General features: G+C 50.6%; 1 protein-coding gene across 1 annotated transcript in view; it reads left to right on the top strand.

Annotated features, from left to right (window-relative positions):
* The first annotated feature begins 3,981 nt into the window (after nt 1–3,981).
* WASF2 (WASP family member 2) overlaps nt 3,982–19,439 on the top strand; it is a 32,927-nt gene continuing 17,469 nt past the window's right edge. Inside the window, exon 1 of the mRNA XM_053964650.1 lies at nt 3,982–4,053. The gene's annotated coding sequence lies outside the window, so the exon portion shown is untranslated. The remainder of the gene's footprint in view (nt 4,054–19,439) is intronic.

The raw sequence follows: 19,439 nt of genomic DNA, 5'->3' as shown, positions 1-19,439 counted from the left end.
CATCTTTCCCATGTTAATTTGAAAACAGAATCAGCGAGAGCAGGACACCGGGGATGGAGCGTGTTCCCAGCACCAGCCACTCCCTTTGGATGGTTTTTGGGTGGCTTTGTGGATGTTGGGGTGTGGGTTTGGGATGGGGGAACACAGAAACGCAGGCAGAACCACATGCCAAGCCTTGTGGCTCAATAAATCAGGCAGGAAAGGGGCGGCTGGCCAGAATCCCACATGAATGGAGCCTGTCCTTGCTGCCACAGCAATAAAATCCTCCGGCCTTGTTTTTTTGGCGGCGAGGAGGATGATGGTGGCTCTCCCTCCTCCCTGCGCCACCATCAGAACTTGCCCCCGTGGCTGGGTCCTTCGCTAACAAGGACTCGTCCCTTTTATCCCCAGCGGCAGGAGGGGATGGGGATGGAGGTGAGAGGCGAGGATTTCTCCCGGGGCCGGGAGGGGAAGGCTGGGTGGCGTTGGAGTTTCTTTTGCTGAGATACCATTAACGAGTGAGCAAAGGTTGCGGAGTCTCCATGGAGACAAGACAGCAAGAGAAGGGAGCGGGTGTGCGCTGGGTGAGAGCTGATTAGTAAATGTCAGCGGCACAGCCACTGCCCGCGCCACTCTAGCATGGGGATGCGCTGGGCACCCCACACCAGGCACCTCCTGAGCGTCCCAGGCATCCCGGACACCCCGGGCAGCTCCTCTGCATCCTGGACATCCTGGGCAGCTCCTATCCGTCCCAGGCATCCCGGGCACCTCCTCTGCATCCCGGACACCTCGGGCACCTCCTGAGCGTCCCGGACACCCTGGGCAGCTCCTGAGCGTCCTGGACACCCCAGGGCTTCCCATGCATCCTGTCTGTCCTGTGTGCCCGTGGCATCATGGGTCCCCCAGCTATCCCATGCACCCCTTCCACCCCGTGCATCCCAGGTGTCCTGTGCACCACAGGTGCTGTGTGTGTCCTTGCATCCCTGGCAGCCCATCCACCCCGTGTGCATTGCTTAATCCTCGTTATTCCCTGCATCCAAGGCACCCTGTGCACCCCAGGTGTCCTCTGCATCCCAGGCATCCTGTCCATCCTGTGAGCCCCATTCCACCCCTGGTATGCCATGTGTCCTTGTGCATCCCAGGTCCATGGGAATCAGGGATGCAGGAGAAGCCCTGGTGCACATTTCCAAAGCATCCTCACAGCTCTGGTGCTCGCAGCCCTGGCTCCTTTCCCACAGGGAGCAGGGATGCAGCTGTGCCTGCTGGGATAGGGGCAGTTGGCCAGGGAAGAGACATCTGAGGCTTCAACAAGCTGCCATCTCCTCCCTCCCATGGAGAATGTCCCCTTTCCCAGTCCCTGAAGCATGCAGAGAAAGCATGAGGCTGGACCTCCTGGATCCCACCTGATTTTCAGCAGAATCCAAGCCCACGCTGAGGGAATCAAGGCAGGGATGAGGCACTGATTTGTGCCAGGGTCTGCCTGGGGTTATCAAGGGCTTGGACATGGCTGGAGCCCACCTGGGAGAGAGGTGGGAGGCAGGAGCAGCCTGGCTGCCCTTGCCCATCTCCTGGAGCATCATTTACCTCCAGCAGAACACAGGAAAGCACCTGGCAGGCAAGAGCACCAGGCAAAAAGTGTCAGGGGGCACAGCAGCAGGGGCAGGGTGGGCTGGATCCTGCAGTTTAGCAGGTTTTATTCAGCAGCTATAAACAGAGCAGGAGAGATAAAGGTTGCAGTGCAGATACAGATTAGGTAGGTCCCTTGAGGCTGTGACACCTTGAGATAGAGGCAGATCTTCAAGGGAACGGCTCGCTGGCAGCTTGGAAAACATGGAGCTGAGTGGCCTCCAGCAGCACCCCAGCTCCTGGCCCACACCCTCAGATGGGAACTGGAGGTGCTAGGGCAGGATGGGGGTACTGGGGCAGAATCCCATGTACCCCACTGCATGGTACCCCTGGGCATGCTTTGTGTCATGTGCATCCCGTGCACCCCAGGTACCCCATGTGCCCGTGCACCCCAGGTACCCTGTGCACCCCAGGTACCCCATGTGTCCTTGCACCCCAGGTACCCCATGCACCCCAGGTACCCTGTGCACCCCATCCACCCCGTGTACCCCTTTTCATTCTGCCAGGATGCACACGGGGAGGACCAGGAAGTGCTGACCATCCTACAGAGGTGGGACTCATGGAGGAAAGCAATGCAAAAAACAGGCAAGAAATGGCTGTTTCAGTCTGTCTGTGTGTCCATCTCTCCCAGCAAGATCTGGAGGGACCCCGGGGCAGGCACAGTCTGTGTCACAGGGTGGAGGAGGCACGGACACGAGGGACAGGCATGGCTCACACCAGAGTGACCCTGGGTGCTGGCTCTGCCATCACGACTCAGGATTTGTTTGCTTCCTAGCGGGAGTGCTGGTGATTTACTCCCTGTGGTTTGGTTTAAAGCAGGAGCACAGAGCAGGGAAGAGATGGATGTCTGTGCCAGTGCCCTTCATCCCGCTCCCTCTTCCCCATCAAGCCCACAGGCTCGGTTTGATCATCAGGCAGGGAGGCAGGATTTAATATCCAGGTGTGCCAGCAGAAACATGGCATGCCATGTGGGGAATTTCTCATTAGATCTCTGCTCCTGCAGTTTCTGCAGGGCATTAGCATCACCCCAGCTCTGCCGAGGACCAGGATGAGTTGCAGGATGCTGGCCCCACCCCTGGACGCCACACTGGATAGGGCTCGCAGCAACCTGGTCTAGTCAAAGGTGTCCTGGCCCATGAGATTTAAAGACCCTTCCAGCCCAAGCCATGCCAGGACTCTGCCCCTTTGCTGTGCCTGACAGCGGGCAGGGAACAGGGCTTTTCCGAGCCCTGGAGTGACCCCCACGTTCTCCATGTCCCTGTGCCCACCCAGCAGGGCCTGTCCCCGTGTCCGCAACAGCGCTATTCGCTACTCCTGGCTCTAATCCCTGACTCGTTCCCAGCCTCATCAAGTCATGGGGAGAAATCCAGGTGGGAGCCGAAGCCAGCATCACCCAGAAAATTCCAGTGGCCATCACCCCTGGGTGGCCAGCCAGGAGGGTGGGGGGCTGTCCCCAGGGCCCAGCTCGGGGATCCCCGTGATGGGAACTTGCTCTGGGGGCTGGGGACACCCTCCTCAGGAGGGGCTGGAGATGGGCTGGGGGTCCTGCGATTCACGGCAGGACTGGCAGCTGCAGGCTCCGGTCTCAGTGGCAGCCCAACACTGTCCCTGTCACCTGCACCGCCTGCCATTCCTCGCCTCTCCCCAAGGCCCCCGTCCCTCCAGCCCTTCTCCTGCAGGCCTGTCCCCTAACCCCCCACACCGCACGCCTTGTCCCACAACTCCCACCCCAGACCCCAGCTCCCACATCCCACATCCCACATCCCAAATCCCAGCTCCCAGCCCCCACACCCCAAATCCTAGCCCCCAAACCCCACCTCCCACATCCCAGCTCCTACACTTCACACCCCAGCTCCCACACCCCAAAACCCAGACCCCGGGCCGCCGCCCCGCCCTGGTTTGACACCCCCGCTCCCCCAGGTGGAACCATAGAGGCGAAAGTCAACACCAAAGCGGAACTCTCCGGGGGAGGTGCGGAAGTGACAGAGACCCCTTTCCTCCAATGCCACTTGGAAGAATGTCAAGTTCTAGCTTTCATAAACAAACAAAAATATTTAAAAGATGTCGCAATTGTGACTGGTGGCGCGGTTCTCCCCTCTGTCCCTGTAATCTGTCCCCAGACCGCCCAGGGTTCCCCCCGTCTATCTCCCCTCATGGTACACTCCTCCATATTTACTCTCTTTGCGCGGCCGGCTTGGGTGCGGTTCTTCCGCTGCGCCAGGTCCGTACGAAAATGGCGTAGGATGGCTTTGATGGACAGCGAGCGCAGCCAATGACGCGGCAGCATCTGCGAGCGGGCAGCCAATGGCGCGGCGGCACGGCGGCCGGGGAAGGCGGGGCGAGAGCCCGGCGGGGCAGGGAGGGGGAGCCGTGGAATGGCGGACGGGCGGGCCGGCCCGCCCCGGTGGACGTGAGACCAGGGGCGCGGAGGGGACAGCCGCGGACGGGGTGAGTGCGAGAGGGGCGAGCGGGCCTCCCCAGCCCCGCCGGGCCGTCTCATCCCGGGAGAGAGAGGCAGAGGCGCTGGAGTGGGCCGCAAGGCCCTTGCCAAATATTGAATTGTGGGGATGAGGCGGGCGGTGTTTCCTGCCACATAGTGAGCCGGTTCTGCCGCGGTCCTGGGTGGAGGTCTGGGGGCTCTGTCCCGGCCCGGGACTCCATCCCCGGCCTGACACTTGTCCAGCCCCTCCCGGAGGCCGAGGTTCGGTGCGGGGTGTGTACCCGGGCTGGGCTGGCCGTGGGGAATCGGGGCGTAGGGACGGGCTGCCCGGGGATGCTCAGAGCCCCGGGGGTGCTCAGAGCCCCGTGCTGGGCGAAGGAAATGTCGCATGCGGGGCTCTCCCGAGGCCTGGCCGGTGTCTGCTGTCCTGGGGCTGTCCCGGCGGTCTGGCGTAGTGGGGAACGCTGGGGGACTCAGGAAACAAGGGGGTGTTGCAGGGTCCCTTTGAGGGGGGAGCAGAGGGAATCCCTCCCTTTCCAGGCATTTGCCGCCTGAGTTTGACATTGGGACTTGTGAAAACCTGTCTGTGTCCGTGTCCAGAGTCTGTCTGGGTGGGAGCTGGGTGCCCTCATTGGGGGACACCTCTCTGTCCTGCCTGTGTTCCAGCCCCGCTCCTGGGTGCACCCCTCAATCTGTCCAGGAACACTTCTGGGTATGTGTGTCACTCCCTTGTCTATGAACCATCCACAGCACATAAAATCTAGAGCTACTTGATGTGACCCCCTGTGGGTGCTGGAGCGTGCTTAGGGAAATGGGTTGGTTTTTTTTTCTTTCCCTGAGAAAAAAGCTTGGGGTATGGTTGGATAGTTCGGGTTAGTGCACTGACCTCCTGGTGGCCTCAGACCGTATTTCTTCCAGAGAAGAAGTAAGTTGCTAGGGAATGTCCTTGTGGTTGTACTTCACCAGCGTTCAGATTAGTGTTGGGGTTACTTTGGGATGCAGGTAGTCTGGAGAAAGGTGAGGGTTGCAGCTTCTCCCTGTTGGCTGTCACTTGACTTCACGGACCTTCCTGTGGTAGGACTTTTTATTTCCCTGTCAGAATTTCACATTTGGCCTTGCTATTTTGCTTTCTTTAGAAGGAGCAACAGAATTCGGCACCTCTCCATAGATCAGAGCACTGATGGTGCTGAGGGATGTGCTGATGCTGGGAGTTCAGCACTAGGAAGCACGGAAAGTCTTAAATCTTTCAGCACTGCAGATGTTGGTGGACATGAAATTCTATTAATAATGCTTAAAAAAACTTGTGTTAAATACATCAGCTGCAGGCAGAGTCATAATTGATGGAGCCCTCTGTAACCCTCACACTTTAGTATCCTTCCTGAAGACTCATGAGAGGGAGAAGTTGAAATTAAAAGATGCTGAAAGCCAGCTGAGGGGTATGGATGTGTTTCCCTGAGACAAAACCGATGTGATAATGTTGCTTTTATAGAATCATGGAATGGTTTGGATTGGAAGGGACCTTAAAGTCTGTGATTCCACCCCTGCCACGGGCAGGGACACCTTCCCAGCCCTGGGAAGTCCCGCTTTATGGGAAGTACCGAGTCTTGCGCACTCGGTCACGTGAGGAAGGGCAGTAGTTATGTTTTCCACCCATTTTCAACGTCCGCAGAATCAGCTGCTGCTAAACAGGAATTTATGCTGCAGGAATTCGGAATGCTGCGTTATGACACTTTTCATTCTGATTTGTCCCTTTCTGACCTTGAGTGGGTTTTGCCATAGAAACCAACTCGTGGTTGAATCCCAAAGTGAGTTAAAAACAAACCAGAGCCAAGATCTCCCCACAAGAGCACAGCCAGCATGTCCAGAGAGTGACTTTGAATCCCCCTCGCATCCAGAGCCAAGCAGGAGCATTACCCCAGCAGTGGGGTAAAGGTACACACAACGTTCTGGGCACTTTGGGGGTTTTATTTCTGCTTAAGGAATGTGCTTCAGAACATGAGGTCTGAGTGACAGAGCGTGACCTGAGCTTGCAAGAGCGGCCTGACACTGATCTTGGCTCAAGCTGCAATTGTCACTGTTATCCCTGGGTGTGTTGGTGATGCTGGGATCAGACTTTCTGGGATTTACCTTCCAAAGCCTCGATTTCTGCACGATTTAAAGCCTGGAGGAGTGAGTATAGCCACTCCCTTGTAGCCCACCTGACATGAGGTGAAGCCTTGCTGTGCCTTCTAAGTGTGGATTGTAAGAGGATAAACTTCTAGCGGTGAACTCAGTGTAAACTTTTCCCTAAACTATATATTTTTCCACTGGTTTTAAAAAGAACTGTGATATTTTTTTGTCTTGTCTGGTAATGAGATCAAAAACGAAATGTCCCAAATTCCATTATTTTAATTCAAAGAAATAAAACCTTTCTGATGGCTCCTGCCAGTACAAAACTGGCTTCCCTATGACTAATGTGACACACCACACAGAAATGGTATATTTTTGTGAGTTACAACTCAGAAGGTATTTGCAGACAGTGATTCATGACAAGGAATACAACCCTTCTGATCAGTCCCCACCCAGTTTCTCAGCGTGCTTTGAATATATCTCATTCTTCAGCGCTGGTGTAGGAAAAGTTGATTTCATTCACCAATGTTAGATAATCACAGTGTGTGGGTGGGGGGGTTAAAACTTCAGTGATTGCCTCATGTGCATAAAGTCACAGCAACAAATCCCTTTCCTGGGTTTATTTTTTTCTATTTTTGTGGTGATAGAAGAACAAAGGTTGGTAGGATTAGTGTTTTTCAAAAATTCAAGTTTTCTTTGACAGATTGTAATAAAGAAGATTTCAGCAAGTGTTAAGACTTGGCTTTAAGCTGTCTAGATAGTTTCTCTCAGTGGGTTTTCTGGACTCAAAATATCTAATAACTTTAGATGCAAGGTTTTGGGTTTGCCTCTGTTTGGTTTGATGATAATACTGAGCCCTTGGTCATTCAGCTGAGCAAAATACGTTGCTCATGAGTCAGTCACAAACCAGGAAAGGGATTGAATAGCGATTGTGTTTGCATGTGCTGTGGATAAAGTTTCTGTTGTCCTCATGCAGAATGGGACACCAGGAAAAAAAACTGCCAAAAGCTCTTTCTGAGGATTCCAACAGCCACAACCAGCCCTGTCCGCTGGCTCAGCTCTGCCCTTGCTCCTTTCTACAGTTTCTACAACAAATGCACAGGAAACAACCCAAAAGTGACACACTCTGAAAACCCAGGAAGGCAAAATACAGCTATTTTCCCAGCCTGTCTTCTGCTGTGTTACTGTTTTCAACAACACTCTGGCTGAAATGGGATCTGTAGTAAGAAATTTGTGTATTTGAGTGTTTATTCTCACTGTGCAAGGATAAATATTTGTGAGATCAGGGCCTTAGTTACTGCAGATTAACATTTATTTAAATACTTTAGGTATTTATAAACATGGGATTAAAAAAGGCATGTAGCAATGGCTTCTGGGTAATAAGCAAATGACTGCTCAGAACAGAACTACCCTGGTGACATTTACTTCCTTTTGTATTTTTGCAACTCTGTGTAATAAAAAGATGTGTTGGTTCTTTTTTGAGGTCGGGAGGCAGATCAGGCTTCACTGTGGAGGGAGTGCTTGGTAGAAGGTGATCAGATTCAGGCCTAATTCTCATTTATATGACATTTCTTTTTCCATCTGAAGGTTTGCAGGATATTTTTTTCCCTGCCTGGGAGGCAGTAGGAGGGGAGGTCTCTTTCCAGAAGAACTTAAATATGAACTTCCACATTATTTTCTCGAGCAAGCAGCGTGAGCTGTTAATCGCATTCTCCATCCCACCTCTTTCCCCGTAATGGGCCTGGGAAATAGTTCATCTAGTTCCTACCCTAATTCCTGAAATTGCAGGAAAGCTCTCTGGTGTTAGGTTGCTGCTGGAGAAGTGATGGAGCTCAGATATCTCAACTATGCTTCTGCCAGGGGCTTTGATGAAGGAATTCAAAGCACCAGGAAGCTCGATGGATCTCTCACAAATGGGTCAGTGGTGACCTGCTCTGTTCCTTCAGTGTCTGCTCTGTCAACTCCTCTCCACTGCAGTATCCCAGACACTTTTTGGGGAGAAGTGGCACTCTAAGGGATGCTGGTGATGCTGAGAGAGGAAGGCGGGAGATGCCCATGAGGCAGCAGCAGTTGGCATTGGTTCTTGAGGGCTGGAAGTTCTGCCTGGGAGGTTGTTGCTGTGTCACTGCTTCAGGTGAGCTGTTCTCAGCTTGCTGTTGAATTGTTTGTGAGGTGTGGGTTCTCTTGCATTACTCTTGGAAGCAGTGCACAGACCAGAATGGGTCAGACACAGAGCCGGCCGCTAAATGTGGTTTGTTCTCACCGCTGCTGTAAATCAAACTTAAACCATGAGTTTGGTTCCTACTGAAAGTGCTCCCTAAGAGCTGAGCACTTCTCTTGTGTTGGATCATAGAACCCAGAACAGTTTGGGTTGGAAGGGAGCTTAAAGCTCATCTCATTGCTGTGCAATGGGCAGGGACAGCTTCCATAGAACAGGTTGCTCCAAGGCCTGTCTTGAAGATGGAGCCTGCAGACCCTCTACTCAGAAGGGGTTTGTTTTATGTGAATGGTGACAAATTTATTTGAACAGCTCCTTTGTGAAGCAAAGCCACACATAGATTTGAGATTGAAATCCCCGAATTGTGAAGGGCATAAAAGGTATCTTTTCACCTAACATAATAAATATGGGATTTGCTGCCCCATGATCTCATGGATACACTCTTCAGATGAGTTAAGGAACTGATCAGACCAGTTTAGGGAAGTGAAATCCATGAGGGACAGTTAAATGATTGTGTTTGTTTCCACATCGTCTTAAGGTTCAATGGGGTGCTGCAGCATGGAGAGCTCTAGCTCTGTGCTGGCCTTGTTCCTATGCTCTTTTTCTTGCTGCATTTGATGCCTGGCCATGATGGAGAGAGTACATGGGGTATCTGGAGGCTGGGTGATTCAGCATGGCTGATCCAAAGTTCTGTGGCTTGTCTTCTTCATTCACGGATGTTTCCAACGATGTTCCAGAGCAAACTGCCTCTTCCAAGCCTCCATTTCTTCCTGCTCATCAAACTGGGCTAATGACTCTGACCTTTTGTTTGTAAAGCAAAAGGAAAAGGATCAACAAAATACTGGAGCTTATTTACTGTCATTACTGAAATGATGAGCAATGCCACTTTGCAGCACTTCAAAGAGGCTGTGCTCATAAGATGCTGGAAATCCCTTGAGAGAGAAAATGTTTCAGATGGAAAAAGAGGAGCGTGAGTATTCCTCACATTCTCATCTCCTAAGCACACTCCCCTGCAAGGCATAGAGGCACTATCCCCCTCCAGCCCTCTCCCCTTCCAGCTGGGTGCTTTAAGATAGTGCTGACAAAATTTGATGATTTTGGTAAACTCCAAACTTGCTGGTGTCACTGCTCCAAGTTCTGCATAAATTGTTCCCATGCTGTGGGAGTTGTGCAAAGTACTCTTGTTGACCTATTGTATTACCACTTATAAGATTGAATGTGGTTTTAATTTCTCATTTCCTCTTTCTCTGGATGCCCTTTTCCTACTACTTAGAGTCTTACTTCAGGTCTCTCTATAGCAAAAGTCTCTTTCTGTCACTCAAAGAATGAGCTTTGCTTTCAGAGCGCTCCGCACTGGAGGGCTTTAAGTGGCATTCAGAGGAGGCTATCAGCCACAATATCTGATGTATTGGTGTGGCTGCAGTTCATGCATGGAGTGCAAAAAATGGGATTTAATTGGGAGGGAGGGGGAATAGCGGCCTTGGCTGAATGGATGGGTGAAAGTTCCCCGACCACCCCTTAGCCCAGCAAATGGTTGAGTGCTTGCCAGAGCGGAAGCGAGTTCCCTTTCAGCCACCCTTCCTTTGTCACCGTAAGAAAAAGCATACACGCACTCGTATGGGTTTGGCCTTGCAGCTGCAAAAAAACCCAACCAGGCGAGAGAGAACCATGCACACACCCAGATCCTGTTCTTTCAATACCAGCAGCTGCAGAGCCGGTGCTTTGCTGGAGGAAAGCATAGAGCTATAAACACAGCTTGTGGAAAACCTTTACCTTCTGTCTAGGGCAGCATGAAATCACTGGCCGTTTCCCTTCTGCAAGCTAAATTAAAAACGGCTGTAATTAACTTATACAAAATAGTCTTTTGGTTGCTATTGAGAATTCAATATTGTATCAAGGAGGTTACATCTAGGGGCTGGCTTCACATGAGAGGTTTCCATAAAGCAGCTTATTATAGACCTTGTGGTAAGCTTGGCTAGAAAGGCCTGCATCCTTAGCATCCCAAATATGGTCTAATCTCTCTTTTCCCAAAAAGATCAGTTCAATAAAGTGGTGATTCCCCATGTACTCCAGTACCTGATGTATTGCATCCAGCTCTGGGCCGCCAACACAAGGACATGGAGCTGCTGGAGAGAGTCCAGAGGAGGCCATAGAGATGCTCTGAGGGCTGAAGCCAGGCTGGGAGAGCTGGGGGTGCTCACCTGGAGAAGAGAAGGCTCCCAGGGGGCCCTTAGAGCCCCTTCCAGTGCCTAAAGGGGCTCCAGGAGAGCTGGAGAGGGACTGGGGAGAAGGGCCAGGAGGATGGTACGAGGGGGAGTGGCTTCAAACTGAAAGAGCAGGTTTAGGTTAGATTTTGGGAAGAAATCCTTCCCTGTGAGGGTGGTGATGCTGTGGCACAGGCTGCCCAGAGTAGCCCCCATCTGTGAAAGTGCCCAAGGCCAGGCTGGACAGGGCTTTGGAGCAAGCTGGACTAGTGGAGGGTGTCCCTGCCCATGGCAGGGGGTGGAACGAGATGATCTTTAAGACCCTTTCCGTTCTGGGATTTTATGGTTTCAAACACCCTTGAATAGGTTTGGATGGTCCAGAGCCTGGAGTTTGCACTGGAGATTATGTAAGGTGAGATCACTGCTGGGCTCAGAACATGCAAAATGGAAACAACTACAGTTTAAACTGAATATTTTTCTGCCTGTCCCAAGGAGATTTCACAGGCATCTGTCACCACAGCCAAGCTGAAACCTGACCCCACTCTGTCAGACCAGGGGGGCTGATCGAAACAGTGGGGCCTTGCTGGAGTCTGCTGGAAGGTTGTTTGGTCCCTGCTGGCTGCAGGGGTGGAGAAAGTGAGTCCAGGGATTGTCATGCTGTTGAGCAAAACCAGAGGACTGCTCCTCACAGCTTTCTGCAGCTCTGCCTGCAAATCCCAAATGGCAGCCTGGGATCCTGGGCCGTGCCTGTGCCTTGCACAGATGGCTTGTGCACACACAAACGCTGCATTCAGCATTTCTGTGGGATCACCTCACTGGAGACTACCGTGGAAGAGCAGGGTAATCCCAGATGTGGAGGAGGCCCCTCTCCCCCAGCCCTGGTTCTTCTCCCCACTCTTGAACAGGACAAACCATAGGTGTGGGGAAAAACCGCCTGGAAAATCCCAGATACATGAAGGCTTTTCGTACTGGTGTGATGGGATCCTGTCTGTTCTCCTGCATTCGCACCAGTGCCCATCTTGCTGGGCTCCTGAGATCCCAAAAGCATATTCAGGCTCTTCACGTGGCATCGTGTTTATATATTCATTTTTTTCCCTCCACAATGGAAAGCTTGTGTATTATTTTGACTTTATTAAGATGCTGTTTATAAACCATTTTGACTTAGATGCTCATGGCTGTTCTCTCGGTTTTTTGTGACCAAAATCCCTGCAGATCCAACACTTCTGGAAAATATCAGGGAGTCAATGTCCTTGTTTTTTTCCTCCCCTCATGTCAAAGATTGACTTAAAATATTAATGCTGCAAAGATTCATTTAAGATATTAAAACTGTTCAGGCAAGAATACATGTACATATTGTAATTACTTCCTTTTTCTTACAATTAAAGTAATTGGATTATATTTAATGAGCTATTTACATTTAATAATTAAGAAAAGACTTATCTTTCCAGTATTCCCCAAGTGCAGCAGAAGGGTGGGGGGCACTCAGAGCTGTGATATAATTATCTAGGCGTGAGTTGAAACTGAAAGAGCAGTTGAGCTCTATAGAAAACACTTGGAACTGGTTTGTTCCTACTCTTTCATTAATCAAAATACTTTAGCGTGTGGCAAAGAAGGGAAGGCTGAGCTTAGCTGCAAATGAGACAGAGTTTATCTGCTGAAAAGGAAGGTTAAAATATGCTCGAACTTAACGAATAAGTCATTTAGGGGGAAAAAAGCACACCCTCTCTTTCCATATTAATTACCGAGCGCTGCCCAGGAATGAGAATGTGCTGCTGTATTGTGAGTTGGGCTTTGTTAGCACGACAGACACAAACCTTTCCTCTGGCTGAGGAGCTGCTGGGCAGTGAGGGAGCAGAGGCGCTGTGCTCATTAGTGGGAGTTCAGGCCGGGATGGAGGGAGGCAGCAGCACTGCCGTTCTGGCAGTGGGACTGGGCTTCTGCGCAGGCATCCCCGCAGCCAGGGGCTCCTGCTGGACCTGCACGGGCAGCTATGGGCAGGGGCACTGCTGGCCTTCCTACCTACATGGTGTCTCTTCTAGTCAAGACCCTTTGAAGTGAACTCAGCACTGTTATTGACTGTGAGGCTTGGAAAATCCTGCCCCTCTGTTGCACCCTGGTGACCTCTAGTGCTGCCTCCGGCTCTGGGGTGCTCTGCACAGGAAGGATGGGGACCTGTTGGAGCGAGTCCAGAGATGCTTCGAAGGCTGGAGCCCCTCTGCTCTGGGGATAGGCTGGGAGAGCTGGGAATGTTCAGCCTGGAGAAGGCCCCAGGGAGACCTTAAAGCCCATTCCAGTGCCTAAAGGGGCTCCCAGAGAGCTGAAGGGGGACATCGGCAAGGGGAAAGGCTTCCCACTACCAGAGGGCAGGGTTAGGTGGGAAATTGGGAAGGAATCTTTCCCTGTCAGGGTGGCAGGCTCTGGCACAGGGTGCCCAGAACAGCTGGGGCTGCCTCTGGATCCCTGGCAGTGCCCAAGGCCAGGTTGGACAGGGCTTGGAGCAGCCTGGGACAGTGGGAGGTGCCCCTGCCCATGGCAGGGGGTTGGATGGGATGGGCTTTAAGGCCCTTTCCAACCCATACCATTCTAGGATTGTGGGATTCTAGGACTGAAACCTGCCCAGGCCTCTCCCTACATACTCCTGAAATGTTTTAGAACCTATTGTGTGCTTTCAATACCCAAGTACACCAAAGCTACTTGTTGATTGATGCTCGTGATGCCGCTCTGTGTTGTCACTGACCTTGTATCCTTGCCCAAATTATTCACAGGTTTAGCAGAGAGCATTCTGCTCCCTTTGCTGCTCCTGTTTCCTAGGAAGCAACAAAGCCAGAGCTCTTGTGGCGCTGAAGGAGTCCTGCCTCTCTCTCCTGATGTATACCCTCACAGCAAAGACCTTGAAACCTTTCTGTTCTGGAGCTTTAATTCCTGTTTAATCAATAGTTCTATATTCTGAGAATCAAGTCCCTGTGACAGCTCTCTTTAATTGAGCTAAACTGCCTTTCTCTTGTCACGTCTCTTCTAGAGTTTTATTTAAATGCATTTGTTCTCCCTGTATCCTAATCAGGTATTGATAGGAACACCAGGTGACCCTCTTTGTTTAACTTGTTTTTCAGCTAAATGAATGGAAACATTAATTAGTGCAATGGTTTGTTTCTTAGGAATTAAAAAATAAAAGTCTAGGTCAAACTACTGGCTCTATTAGCACTCCAGCAGAAGCCAGGAGGATCTGTATGTTCCCCATTAGTGACACCCCCATCCTTCCACCCCCAGGCAGATTTCTGACAACAGCTCTGAGCGAGTCCCTCTCCAGGAGAGCAGCCTGGTATTTATTCCAGCAAGATCATCTTCAGCAAAGCTGATAACAAAAAGTTTAAAAGGAAGAGCCAAATTTTCAGTCACACCTGTGCAATCCCCTTGAGGGCAGTAAATGATGATGATAATGCATGAGCCAGACAAAAAAACCCGCAGAAAATGGCTTTCTGAGCCTCTTTTGCATTTTTCAGAGCCAGCAGACTGGAGGGGGGGGGGGAAAGGCAGGGGAAGAAAAGAAAAGGTTTATTTTTACTCTGGGATTGGAGCGGGCTGGATGTTCGGTGTGTCAAGGACTGCACGCTGTACAGTCCTGGTTATGCTGCGGGAGCAGGGCTGACGTTCCCACTGTCGGAGCAGGGCTGTGGAAAAGGGCAGCACTGCTCTTGCCCCACGTTATTGCCCAAACATCCTCTTTCATAACACCGGCACATCAGGCCCGCAGAGTTCTCCATTTGGTGATTGAAGTGCGTTATTAGTACACGGAGGGGTTGCAGATGTGGATTTTTGTGATCAGCTAAGTGTGTTCTCCCAAAGGTTCTGGATTTTCAGTAGATCCTGCTTTAGGAGAGCTTTTGTGTGGTGGTGGGTGAAAACACAGCGTGTGCTTCCCATCCCATCCCACCGGCTGCTGAGAGATGGTGGGCGATGTTTTCCGCTGCGCCTGGGGGGAATTTTACCCGTCCATCTCCCCCATGGTTTTTTGGGAGAATAGACCACTGTGAAAGGAAGCAGCCCTGCAGCTGCCCTTCACTGCTGACTCCTGCTCAGCTGCTGGCAGGCTGGGCTGGTAATGACAGATGAGCCTGTGATGCATTTTTGGGAATGAATACTTGTTACAGCTGGCAGGATGGAGTAGTTTGTGGCATCACATGGCAGTTTGCTCTATAATTTCGCTCCCTATTGCTCGGATGCAGCACTGATTGCTGGGTCTCTCTCAGAGCATGGAACTGGAGCATTTCTGATTGCCACATCCCACTTCTCTGTGGCTGCATTGTGAGCTTGGATATAGCCCTGAGCACTCAGCAGAGCCTTCTGCTGATTTTTTCCCCCCTCAGTTCTCCCTGTGTGTGTGGCTGCTGCTTCCCTTTCTGCAAGTCTTTTGGGGTTACATAAAAGCCAGTCTCTTTCTGGCCATTACAGCTACATGGGGGAGTAGTTACTGCTGAGAGAAGCTTGAAATTTGAAGCAGAGTTGTCACAGACATTAGAAAGAACAGTCGGTCTGCGTTGGCAAGCTACTGAGTTAAGTCTTATTTCATACTGATGGGAATTTCAGATCTGATTATCTCCTTTCCCCCTCATTCCCAGACCTGCTGGTGTGCCTAGTCCCCTGATGGGCACTCCTAGAGGCGGCTCTCCGAAGCACTTAGCTGAAGGCTTGGTCTCCTTGACTGTGCTGCCTGTTTGTGTCCAGGCAGAGGATTTTGTAAGCCCTGCCGAGGGCAGGGTGGTTGGTCACCCTGACGTACTTGGAAATCAAGCCTAAATTCCCTTCCCTTTCCCAAAAAAGGCGCTCTGCCCTCCTTAGGTGCTTTGTGCTACACCAGACACTATGACAGATGATCTCACTGCTGGGGTCCAGATTTATTTGCAGATGGTCCCTGATCTAAGAGGTTGTGTGTCACATTGAGCGGGGAATTACCCAGGTGACTCCCAGTAACGCTATGCTAACTGGTCAAATACCAATGAGGAGAACCTTGCCAGATCTCTCCCTCCACCTCACCTGTTATTTACAGCTCTTTGTGTGCGTTGCATCCGCAGGGCTCGCCTTGGAGTCCTGCCTGCCTTCTCTGCACCACCACAGTGACTGTGCTATCTGCCTGCTCTACAAAAAAAAACCCCAGAAACCAGGTCTGGTTCCTCTCTTGCTGTGCAGTGCTGTTTTCTGCTGTGCTCCAAACCACTTTTTAAGGAGTATTTGCTCCGAGTCACTGTTTTCAGTTGACAGAACTCACCTTGGAAAGCAAGTACTCAATGCTAAAACATCCCTGTATTGCTTCTCAGTAGTTGTAATCAAAGTCTGTCTCCTTTATTGTTCCGAGCAATTGTTCAATTTTACTGTGCCAGCCCTATTTATTAAAAATAGTCAATAAGACACAGCTTTGTGCAAGCGGTTTATGGACTGGCAGTTTTGTTTGAAACAAACCAATTGTACTTGATTCTAATCCAAAACTGGGATTCCTGAGTGATCTGCTGCAGCAGAGCTCATGGGGAGAGCGGTCGATGGCTTGCTGATAAGAAATCTTGGAGCAGCACGCTTATCTTGGTTTTACCTTGGCTTTGCTTAAAGTGCTGGATTCGGAAAGGCAAGAATTGCAAGTCACACATTTTTCCCCCTTTTTGAGCCTGTGCTGGGCCATGCTTGTTCCCCAGTGCCCAAGAGTATTTACAGAACTAATTGCCAAAGTCAGAATCCTCTTAAAAGCTGGTGAGCAGGACGTTCAAGGTGAGAGCATATTGTGGCAGGAGCAGGGTGTCAGATCAGCAGCCACGGGAAGAAGCTCTCTACTCATGGATCCTGCTTTCCTGGAAAAACATGAGGCATCCAAGACCACGATGTGTGCAGTGAGAAAGGACAGGAGTTGTTGGGAAGGATGATGGGGAGCAAAAACCTGATGAATCCTGGAAATAAGGTGCCAGTTGAGGCTGGAAGATCAGTAGGAATGTAGGAGCAGTGAATTCAGCTTCCAGGGATTTTTTGTGCTCAGCAAACTTTTTTCTGGGCTAGAGCAGGCCAGGGCTCGGCAGAGCCTGCATAAGCATTTTGGGAGAGGGGAAATTATGAGGCATCCTGGCAATGCCCAGCTGTAGGTGGGGCAGCAAGGGGAAAGGAGCTGCAGGGCGAAGAGCTGGGCCTTTTCAGATGGTTTGGCTTTTAGTCACTGCTCTCACAACATCATCCAGGCTCTTGGAGCTTTCTGTGATTCAAGTCATAACTTGGAGGCTTCAGAGGAAGTGCTTGGGAACAGGTAGGAAGGGTCTGGTTCAAGCGGGAGAGGAAAATAATTTGTTACCTTGTTTTTAAGAAGGTGTGAAGCACAGTGGTTGGGAGGATGAGTCTTTTGAACATGGATTGATGCAGCAGGGTTTGTGGATTTTCCTTAGGGCTCTTCCAGCTAACAGAGATCACTGAACTTCTTTCCTCTCACCATGTTTCAATTTGATGCCTTTCTTTGTTTTCCATATTCATTAGAAATCTGTTGCAGAGTTTTCTGTTTCTAGAGGCAGTTTCCTTTTACTTCTAATATACTTGATCTCCTCTCCTGTTACACTGGGATCAGGGCAACTCCTCTGTGCCCATGTCATTCTTGCAGCTTCTTTAAAAACAGTTTCTGCACCCCAAAACTCTACATTCCTGAAAGAAACCTAATCTCCAGCATTCATAAGCAAATAGAAATGCTAATCTTTGCCCCAAAGATAAGGATTTTTGGCCTTGCAATTCATTTAAGTTGCATCTGAATGGTAGGATTTAGTTATAATATATGGTCTGTAGTCGTTGTGTGGCAGTGACTAATGCTTGATGACCAAGCTGGCCAGTCGGGGTGCAATTCTGCTGTGCTGTCATGCCCTGAGCACGGAAAGTGAAGCAGTTCTGGATGGCCCGTGCTTGGCACTGTGCTGTCAGTCACCTCCCTAATGACTCTCTTAAAGAATAAGAGCATGAGCCTCCCAGAAAGCTTTTTTAGCTCTCTCCCTTCTTTTATTTACTGTATCTCCTCCCTCCCTGCCCCCAGCTCATGCCTTGTGCTGCCTCCAGTGTTTTGCTTCCTCTTCCCCTTTGCTCTCATACCTTGCCCCTTCTCCACACCTGGTTTTCTACCCTACCTGACTCCTGCTTTTGAAATACACCACTTATTTTCCAATCCACACTATTAATCTTTGTCCCACCTACTCAGGAGGCATGAAGGTTTTACAGGAGCCCATTAGGTGTTATCTCTATCCCTACCCTCCAAACACTCCAGGAAAATGCAAGGTCTTAACAGTCTTCTTGTAGGGGCATCACCCGCTCTTTTTGCAGGTCCCAGATTTCCTTCGTAAAATCTTGAAGCTCCTCATCCTTCTGCTCGGAAGAGAGGAATTTTTGCTTTAAAATGGCTCTTACCCAAAAGCTGGGAGAACAGGATGGTTGTCCACAGCCCATCCTGCCCTTCCTGCCTTGATCATCTCTGATGCTCCACAGGGTTAATTTAATCCCTTTGTTTGCTGGATCCTGGCTGGGTTTAGGGGCTGCAGAGCTGTCCCCATGGCCTCGGGAAACGCTGCTGTGATCATGAGGGCAAAACTCTCCTTCTGCAATGGAGTGTGGCTGGGAGGCTGGGGGTGGCTGGCAGGATGAGCTGGGCTATAAAGGGAGCCTTTTTCTTAGCCTTTATCTCTGCTGTCTTGCGCCAGTGCAAATTTGTGCTGTAGGTGTGCTCTGTCTTAGTTTTTATTTTAAGAAAAGCAGTTCTCACCACTACTCCTTGCTTTTACTTTCAAAACATGCTTTGAAGGCAAACACTTTTGGGGTGTCTCTATACAGGCAATGTATTCAGAGCCTTTTTTTTTTTTTTTTTTTTTTTTTTTTTTTTTTTTTTTTTGGTATTGGAGGCACTGCTCTCATTTTCTGCCCTGTTTTCTCCATCTTTGCAGAGATCGGTGTTACCTGCATTTATCCAACCATGCTACCCATCATCCTGGGGGCTTTTCTACTCTCCTTTTATACAGAACACTCACATCTCATCCCCCACTTCCAGGCTTATTTTTCCTGTTGCTGTTTTCCTTCTGTCTGTCCTCCACCTTGGAAGGTTTCCAGCCAGGCTGTCCAGTCAGCTCTGCAGATCCCACCGTGTGTGCTCCCTGGCCAAGCCCTGGGGAAGCACAGGGGAGAAGCTGGATGCAGGCAGCCTGCAAATGCTGCCTTGTTTATGAGAGCTGCTTGTTGGTGCAGACTGCAGTCTGGGGGGAGCTGGGAAAGTTTGTCTGGCATGAAGCACTAAAGCTGACAAAAGATTGTAGGGCTTGGGCTGGAATCGATAAAACACAGAGTGTTGGGAAGGGAAGGTCAGAGCCCTTCCTTAGTTCACCCTGTTCTTTAAATATCCCAGCAGTTACTGATGGCAGCAGTGGACACGGGGAAAAACAACACAGACTCGATTCTCAAAGGGTCTTGCTTTTATTTATTTGGATGCAGATCCAGCTCCCCTGTTCAATAAGGTGTTCCGTTTTGGGGACCCTTTTTGTGCAGCCTGGTCTTGTGGCAGGAGGTTGGAATAGGATGAGCTCTAAGGTCCCTTCCAACCCAAACCATCCTGGCATTCTGAGATGCTGTGAAATCCCTCATGTAGAGGCGTTGCAAAATGGCAGCAACCTACATCTGCTTGTCTGGGAGATATCCCAGTGCCCAGTGGTGAGGCTCTTGAACTCCTCTGCCTTAATGGGTCAAATTTAACAATTCAAAATCTGGCTTCTCAGGTAATTAGGAGGGATAATGCCCACTTCTTCCTCTTAACACCCTGATAGAAAAGCATCCAGGAAGGACTCCTGGACCTCAAAGATAAGCTGCCAGCTGCCAC

This window comes from Vidua chalybeata, chromosome 25 (assembly GCF_026979565.1).
Source record: "Vidua chalybeata isolate OUT-0048 chromosome 25, bVidCha1 merged haplotype, whole genome shotgun sequence".
Classification (NCBI taxonomy): Eukaryota; Metazoa; Chordata; class Aves; order Passeriformes; family Viduidae; genus Vidua; species Vidua chalybeata.
The sequence above is the reverse complement of the archived record's forward strand: the minus strand, read 5'-3'. Positions and strand labels throughout refer to the sequence as shown.